The sequence below is a fragment of the Myotis davidii genome, unplaced genomic scaffold (assembly GCF_000327345.1).
Source record: "Myotis davidii unplaced genomic scaffold, ASM32734v1 scaffold167, whole genome shotgun sequence".
Lineage (NCBI taxonomy): Eukaryota > Metazoa > Chordata > Mammalia > Chiroptera > Vespertilionidae > Myotis > Myotis davidii.
The window spans coordinates 165,681-173,486 of NW_006300048.1; the positions used below are offsets into that span (position 1 = coordinate 165,681).

The 7,806-nt window shown below is 50.1% G+C and overlaps 1 protein-coding gene across 1 annotated transcript in view; it reads right to left on the reverse strand.

The window, feature by feature from the left end:
* Positions 1-7,806, reverse strand: part of LRFN2 (leucine rich repeat and fibronectin type III domain containing 2) — a 197,217-nt gene that overhangs the window by 42,430 nt on the left and 146,981 nt on the right. The window lies entirely within an intron of this gene.

Genomic DNA, 7,806 nt, shown 5'->3' on the forward strand with positions numbered 1-7,806 from the left:
CACTTATTAGTTGTGACCGTGGGATGCTTCCTCTCTCCCCAGTAGGATGTCAGCTCCAAGAAGGCAGGTCCTCTCATCTTCTTTGAACATTGCTACATCCCACGCACCTAGCACAGGGCCTGGGGCACAGTAGCTGCTCAATACATATTTTTAAGATGGGTGGGTGGATGGATAATCTCACACTAGTGGCTCATTTGTGATGACTGGATTTGAAAAATGTGTCATGGCTGCGCTTTGAAGCAGTTTCACCTTCTTAATTGGTTTAGACTCAGCATGAAATGAAATAGGACCAGCATTCCTTACGAACAAGGACGTGGGCCAGGAGAGAGTTGGCTCTGAGAGACACCACGGTTAGTGGGGAACTGGCTTTGGATAAATGCTTCACCATGCAGAACCCAGAGCACACATGCCTCTTTGGGAGCTCAGGGAAGCAGAGAAGGTGGTGGGACATGAACTTCTGAGTATTCGCAGGTGCTGGGTCCTCTGCCCGGAATTTCAAATCTGTCATCTCACATGGGCTTCAGGTACAGCCTTCACAGGAAGGGCTTATCTGTGTGTAGATGAGGACTTGTCCATGGCCTAATGCTCAGGTCTTTACTCAAAAGTCACCTCCTCCCCAAAACCCCACCGGACTGTGCATTCACCTCTTCCCTGTTTAGTGTTTTCTCCTTGAAATTGACCGCTACCCAACTACTGTATATATCTTACCTCCTTGTCTTATTTATTGTTTCTCTTTTTCCATTTTACTTTTAACTTATCTTTATGTATTTTTTGGTGTTGCAGCATAGTTTGTAGGTGGCAAACACTGGAAACAATCTAAATGTCTATACATAGGAAAGTGCTGGAATAAATGATGCCACATCAGCACAATGGAGTGTTATACTGCTGTAAGAAAGACCGAGGAAGATCTCTGTGAACTGATGAGGGGTGATTTCCATCACATGCTACCCAAGCGGAAGAAAGCCAAATTCACGGGGCACATCCAGAATGACAGAGCAAGGGCTTCTATCTTTCCATTAGAGTTCGAATACAATATCATATTAGTTTCAGGTATACAACATAGAGATTAGGCATTTATATACCTCACAGAGGGATCCCCCTGGTAAGTGTAGTACCCACTGACACCATACATAGTTATTACAATATCACTGACTCTGTTCTCTATGCTGTACCTGGCATCCTATTGTTTGTCTTCTGTACCAGCGACCAAGACCCAAGAGGTTGGGACTTGTTTTCATTCACCGTTCTATTCTTAAAGTCTAAAACACCCCCTGACACATAGTAAGTGTTTTCACGTGAAGGAATATCTGGAAAGGGGAGGAGCAGGAATTTGGCTTGGGTCCTTGTGCCTCCAAATCTGACAGTTTTCTCACTATCCATGCTGGCCTGACTGTGGCTCTATTTATGGAGTGCCAAGACTCACATCCATTGAGTTGAACTTCTGGAAAAATCACACACTCTGGTGATGTGGCGTCACGCAGACCAGCAGCTCTCAAACTGCCTTCTAGGGGTGCTAGTCAGAGGCCTGCAGAAGAGGCTTCTGAGGCCGGGGAGCTGGGGAAGCGCTGCCTGCTCTCACTCACTCTTGCAAAATCTCTAGACGCATCGTCAGTTCAGAAAGGCTGAGAAATTCTGCCACAGGAGAGAAACTGGGTTAAGGTTTAATTCTGCATTGACTCCCTTTTGCTGTCTTAGCTGAAGATGCTTGCTTTCCTGAGCAGCAGCTATTAATATCTTGAGGAAGTAGAGCTCCATGGCTCCCACGTTGAGGCACACAGATACAGACAAAACAACCAGCTAATAAAACGAAGGTATGCTGTAAATTTAAAAACCTATTCCAATCAGGTACTATTTTATTGTAAAGGTTTAAATTCCCTTACGGTGTCTCTTTAAGGGTAAATCTCTCACCTGAGAGCCTTCAGGGCCAGACACTTGCCCTGTATTTCATCTGTAAAGAATGTTATTTCTGAGCAGCGCTGTCCCCTAGAAATATAATACTAGCCGTAAATGTAATTGTAAATTTTCTAGTGGCCATATTTTTTTAAAAAGTAAAAGGAAACAGGTGAAATCAATTTGGATAATATATTTTATGTAAACCGCCATATCCAAAATATGATTTCAACATGCAGTCCACACAAGCAATTGTTAATGAGGAAGTTAACATTCTTTTATTTGTTCTATATTTTCAAAATCAGCGTGTATTTAACACCCAGAGCGCATTTCAAGTGCCCGCTCGGCACCCGTGGCCACTGGCTGCCCTGTTGGACTGAGCCTGGAAAGCAGGTATTGGCTACCTACAGCCTGAGGGCAAATCTAGTCTGCTGCCTGTTTTTGTAAATAAAGTTTTCTTAGAACATGGCCATGACCATTCAGTTACATGCTTTCTAGGGCTTTTGTTGTGCAGATACGATGAGCCAGCAAATACGATGTGGCCAGGAAAGCCTAAATAAAACATTTGCTATTTTGCCCTTTACAGAAAAAGTCAGCTGACTTCTGTTCAAGGAAATATCTTCTTCATTATAGTCATAGTCATTAAAAGCCTTTGCCAATGTGCTGATTCCACATAGTTCTACTCTAGGCTCCCAGCAGTGGCCAGGCCATTCCCCCTGGCCAGCCCCTGCTCTCACCAACCTCCTACCTGAGGGTCCCAGCCCCGCTGACCCAGGTCCCAGCAGGAGCATCCTTCCCAGGGGGAGCCTCCCCTCCCCCCGCCCCAAATGCCCAGGTGCATCCTGGCCCCTGGGGCCACATTTAGCTGGGTGGAGCCAGATGAGACAAACAGGACTCTTCTCCATTTGCATGGAACCTTCTCTTATTTTTTAGCACAAGAACAAGTCTTTGCAAGAGCTGCCCCCCCTCCACTAGCCCAGCTTATCTCTTACCACTCTGCCACCCCCATTGCCCGTCCTGTCCCAGCTACACTCAACCTGTGTCTTATAAATCCACTCTTGCTAGTCCTCCAGGACTTCCGACAAGCTCTGTGTTCATCCTAGCTTCTCCCCACCTCCACTCCTGCCCGACCAAGCTGATACCACCGATTCCAGGGAGTCTCTGCGACACCTGGACCAAACCAGGCCCTTTACCCGGCCATTCACCCACAGCCCCTGTGCTTGTCCTGCACATTGATCATGACACTTTGAGTTACACTGAGTGGCCAGATTATTATGACCACCCCAGCAGTACAATGAAGTGAATTAGTTATGCAAATAATAATAATAAAACCTTGAGAGTATTTGCTTAGGAAGTTTTCAATATTCAGTATTTTGGAAGTGTCAATGAAGTACTGAGGGGGTGGTCATAATAATCTAGCCACTCAGTGTATAATTTCTTAATTACTTACCTGTCTGCCTTCCTGGTCTGTAAACTCCAAAATCCAACAGGGAACTTACCTGTCTTGTCCACCCATCACAGTATCCCCAGCACCCAGCACCACACCTGACTTACTAGCATAGTAAGTACCCAGTAAATATGAACTGAGTGAATGAGACACAGGACTGAGCAAAGGGAGTTTCTGGCATTGGCACTGAGGCTGGGTTCTGTCTCAGCGCTGTCCAGAGTGCATTTGGCTAATCAGCTGAGAAAACCATCTTTATAGCGTGGACTGGTCACTGCAGAAGCTTCCAAAGCATCGCCCGCTAAGCATCCATTATATTTTCCAGCCTAACTCCTGCCACAGTGCGTCAAAGAGCCATGGTTCTCCGGCCCCTCATCTGCTCAAGTAGAGGTGAGCGGTACCCCTACACCCGCCCAGGACACAGGGCCAGACACACCCAAGGATGCCCCTTGTTAGTTAAGCTGGAGGTGGCTGTGTGCACACACACGTGTGTGTGTCCGTGTGCATGCACATGTGTGTGCATGTATACATGTCTGGGCGTGTGCATGTATGTGTGGGGGTGTGTGAAGGAGGGCAGTGTTCTGAGAGCCCCCAGCCCCAGGAGAAAGGTGCGTCCGTGTGTTCTTCTTGTCAGTCAGCACTGCAGTGATTAGTGATCTCGGGTTATCAGTGCTTCCCGACCCCCTCACATCACCGCACCCGTAGGAAGTGCTGAGACTTGGCGGGCACAGCTGAGTCCAGGGCTGGGCTGTCGGCGGCCTGTGCTGGGTAGCTTCTGTCCACCCCTCCAGATCTTCTCTCTGCCCTCCCGGCCCTGCCCTGTGTCCTGGGAGGCTGCCCAGTATGAGCTGCATTGGCACAATACAGGTGCACTGCCCGCCTGTGGCATCCTGGGGCCTTTCCATCCTCGGGCCTGTCGCCTGCTCGCAGACAACCTTGGCCGTGGTGGCACTGGGAGACCGGACACGTTGGGATGCACACCCTGCACAGGGCCCATGGTTTTAAACAGTTTGTCCTTGTAAATCATGCTAAACAAATCACATTAAAAAAAGTTTGTGGCGGATTAGCAAATGTCTAATGAATTCCAATCTGTGACATAATAGAGCTGGGTAAATATGTTTTAAGTAATCAGCATGGAAGATTACTGACGGAGAAGTGACTATTGAATCTCAATTAAAATTGTATTGTGAGAACTGTCACTTAAAATATTACTCTCACAGCCCAACGAAAAGCGGCTTAAGCCCCGAGTGGGGAGGGGAGGAGAGGGCGGCGTGGCGGCTCATCACTGGTACCAATGGGCAGAGGCACTCTCTTCTGACCAGGAACTTAAGCAAATGCTGGAAGGCGCAGCCCTGTAGGTGCTGGAGGAGCGGGAGGAGAGGCGGAGGGAGCTGGAGGGGCTGGTATCAGAACAAAGAGCCCGATCCAAGTGGCAGGAGGGCCACCGGATTGCTGGGGGCAGAGCTGAGAGGGGTGGTGGGGATCAGAGGCCAGGCCGTGAAGTGGCCGCTGGCAGCAATGTCAGAGTCCATCCAGAAGAGCCTTGCTTGTCTGTAGAGTGTCTAGGAGCCAGCGGGGGAGGGCGGGAGAGGGGGCAGTGCCAGGAGAGACAGCAACAGCGGGGCTGGGAGAGGAAGAGAAACCTTGCCCTGGACCTCAGGGCCCTGGAGTCTCTGGGAGCTGACCCAGGGGGGAGCCTGTCTCTGTCCTCGGCTTGTCCATGCAGCCTTCCCAGCAACTCTGCAAGGTGAGTGCTGCCACCGCCCACACAGAGTCACCCGCTGGGTGCTCCTCTCACAGGAGAATGGCTGACCCGCTGGGTGTTTGCAGGCCCCTGATCTGAACAGTCTTGTGCAGTGAGCAACCTGCCGTATGCACCCTGAGATCCTGAGTATTTACCCCCATCTTAACCACTGGGAAGTGAGGTCCAAAGCAGGTGGGTCTGCCCAAACTCTCCCAGCTCCCCGAGAAGAAGCACCATTTGAACTCAGGATTGCCTGGCTGGGAGTAGAGGAGGCCCCGAAGCTTCCGTGCCTCGGTTACTCTGAGAAAGCTGCCGCCTCCGCAGGGATTGCTTGGTAACCAGTGACGCCCAGCTGCTCCACTAAATGTGGGCACTTGTGTTTCCTTCTTGGGGATGGGCCTGGAGGGAACGCTGGTTTTCTCCGAAGCAGAGGCCTAATTGGCTCAGAAATATCCACCTGTCAGGCCCTGATGGTGGTGAGTCACACACACACACACACACACACACACACACACACACGTACACACACTTATATACACTGGCAATATATATAGTTGTGGAAACAGGCTGACGGTTTGTAATCAGAGTCAACAGATGGAATTATTTCATATGTAAAACTAAAGAGAAAAAAGGAAGACGAGGACAGAAAGCCGAAAGTGAGGAGATTTCGGCAGAAAAGGACAGTTCCTATTCCTCCACCTGGGGATGAGACCAGAGAGGTCCCCTCCCTCCCCCAGCCTGGGCCTGCCTCCCTGTCAGAGCCTCCTCGAGCTGCTCCAGACAGAAGCAGCAACATTTAGCAGATGGCTGGCAAGATCTATGTGCTATCTCTCCACCCTGATTTCCATTTAAAAGATACCCTAGCAACCAGCCAGGAGCCACCCGCCCCTGGAGCCTGTAAATCAAGTAAGATGCCTGTCTCTGCTTCAGGTACAAAGAAATGGCCCCTCCAGGGGGCTCCAGGCTGGGGAAGTGTGAATTAATGAGGGAGGGAGGGGTTCGAGCTGCCAGGGGAGGCAGCCCTGCACCTGCTGGCAGGCTTGCCCTCCAGAGCACTCCCTGCTCCCATACATCACACCGAGGGTGCCAGCAGGTGCAGAAAGGAGCCTGGACTTCAGACTCCACTGATGGGGCTGCCTTCCTGGTCCCAGAGTTGCCAGGCGATGGTTCTGCAGCCCCAGGTGCGGCTCCAGGAGGAGGCTCCAGCCCTGCCCTGCCATCTGCACACCTCGGCCTCCCAGACCCTCCAGAAGTAACAGTCTGAGGCTTCTTCTAAGGGGAAGAGAAAGCAGTAGCATCAGGCAGCTGGTTTTCCAAGCGCCCGCCCGGTGCTGCCCTGCACAGGGTCCCCTGAGCATCCTGAGAAAGAGGCAGGGCCAGGCTCAGGGGGAGTGTTGGAGAAAGAGGTAGCCCCCGATCTCAAAGAGCTCCCAGTGCCACAGGGAGGGCAGAGCTTTGACCTCAGGCAGCTATTTTACTTTTATTTTTTATTTTTGAGGGGGAGGCTAGACAATAGCAATTTCTTGTCTCACAGCTCCGGAGGGGAGAAGCACAGGAGGCTCGAGGCATTGGCAGGGTTACTTTCTTCTGAGAGCACTCTCTCCTTGGCCACTCTCTCACTGAGCCCTCACCTGGCCTCCCCCTGGGCATGCGCTCCTGCTGGTGCCCTGTGCATCCACATTTCCCCTTCTTATAAGGAGACTAGTCATAATGCATTGGGGCCCACCCTAATGGCTTCATTTTAATGCAATCGCCTCTTTTTAAATGTATCTTTATTGTTGAAAGTATTACAGATGTTCCCCCTTTCCCCCCATGGACCCCCGGCACCCCCCTGCCCTTCCCAGGCCCTCACCACACTATTGCCTGTGTCCATTGGTTATGCATATATGCATACCAGGTCTTCGGTTAATCTTCTTCCCCCTTGCCCCCCTCACCACCTTCCCTCTGAGAGTCATCGATTTGGTGTTTTGAGTTTCTTAGGATATATTCCTAGAAGCAGGGTCACTAGGTCAAATGGCAGTTCTGTTTGTAATCACCTCTTTAAAGGTCTGGTCTCTAAACATGGCCACATTCTGAGGTACTGGGGTTAGGGCTTCCACATATGAATTTGGAGGGGACACAATTCAACACAACATTTTCCCCTCTGCCTACTCCCCAATCTCATGTTCTTATATGCAAAATCCATTTAGCTCCATCCCAAAAGTCTTAACCCACTCACTCCAGCATCAACGCTGTGTCCAAAATCTCATCAAAATATCACCTAAATCCACAAGAGTGAGAATTGAAGAATTGAGGCAAAATTCCCTTCCAGGTGAACATGTGAAATCAGACAAGTTATTCCCAAGGGAGCCACTGCCCTCAGGAGGCCCTAGCTCCGTGGTTACAGAATGACACCCAGGCAGGACGAACAAAAACATCCCCTGTGTGGCCCCCAAACAAAGCCACCTCCCGAGACGCCAAGCGTCTTTACACACCAGCTAAGAGATTCTCAGTAGAGCAGACGTAACAGGAAAGAAAAGGGGAAACAATGCCTCAAACATCAAAAGGATAGAATGAAGCCATTAGGCTGCGTCTAAACGTCTGGTGAGAGATAAACAGTTGTTATCGCAAGTTATTAAGCTTAAGCTCGGAGCAGCTTCCTCTCTGTTCTCCACGACAGCATTATACCTCCGCGTTAATGCAACCATGATAGCTTTTATTGTGCTGCAATGTAAGTGTGTGTTTCTCT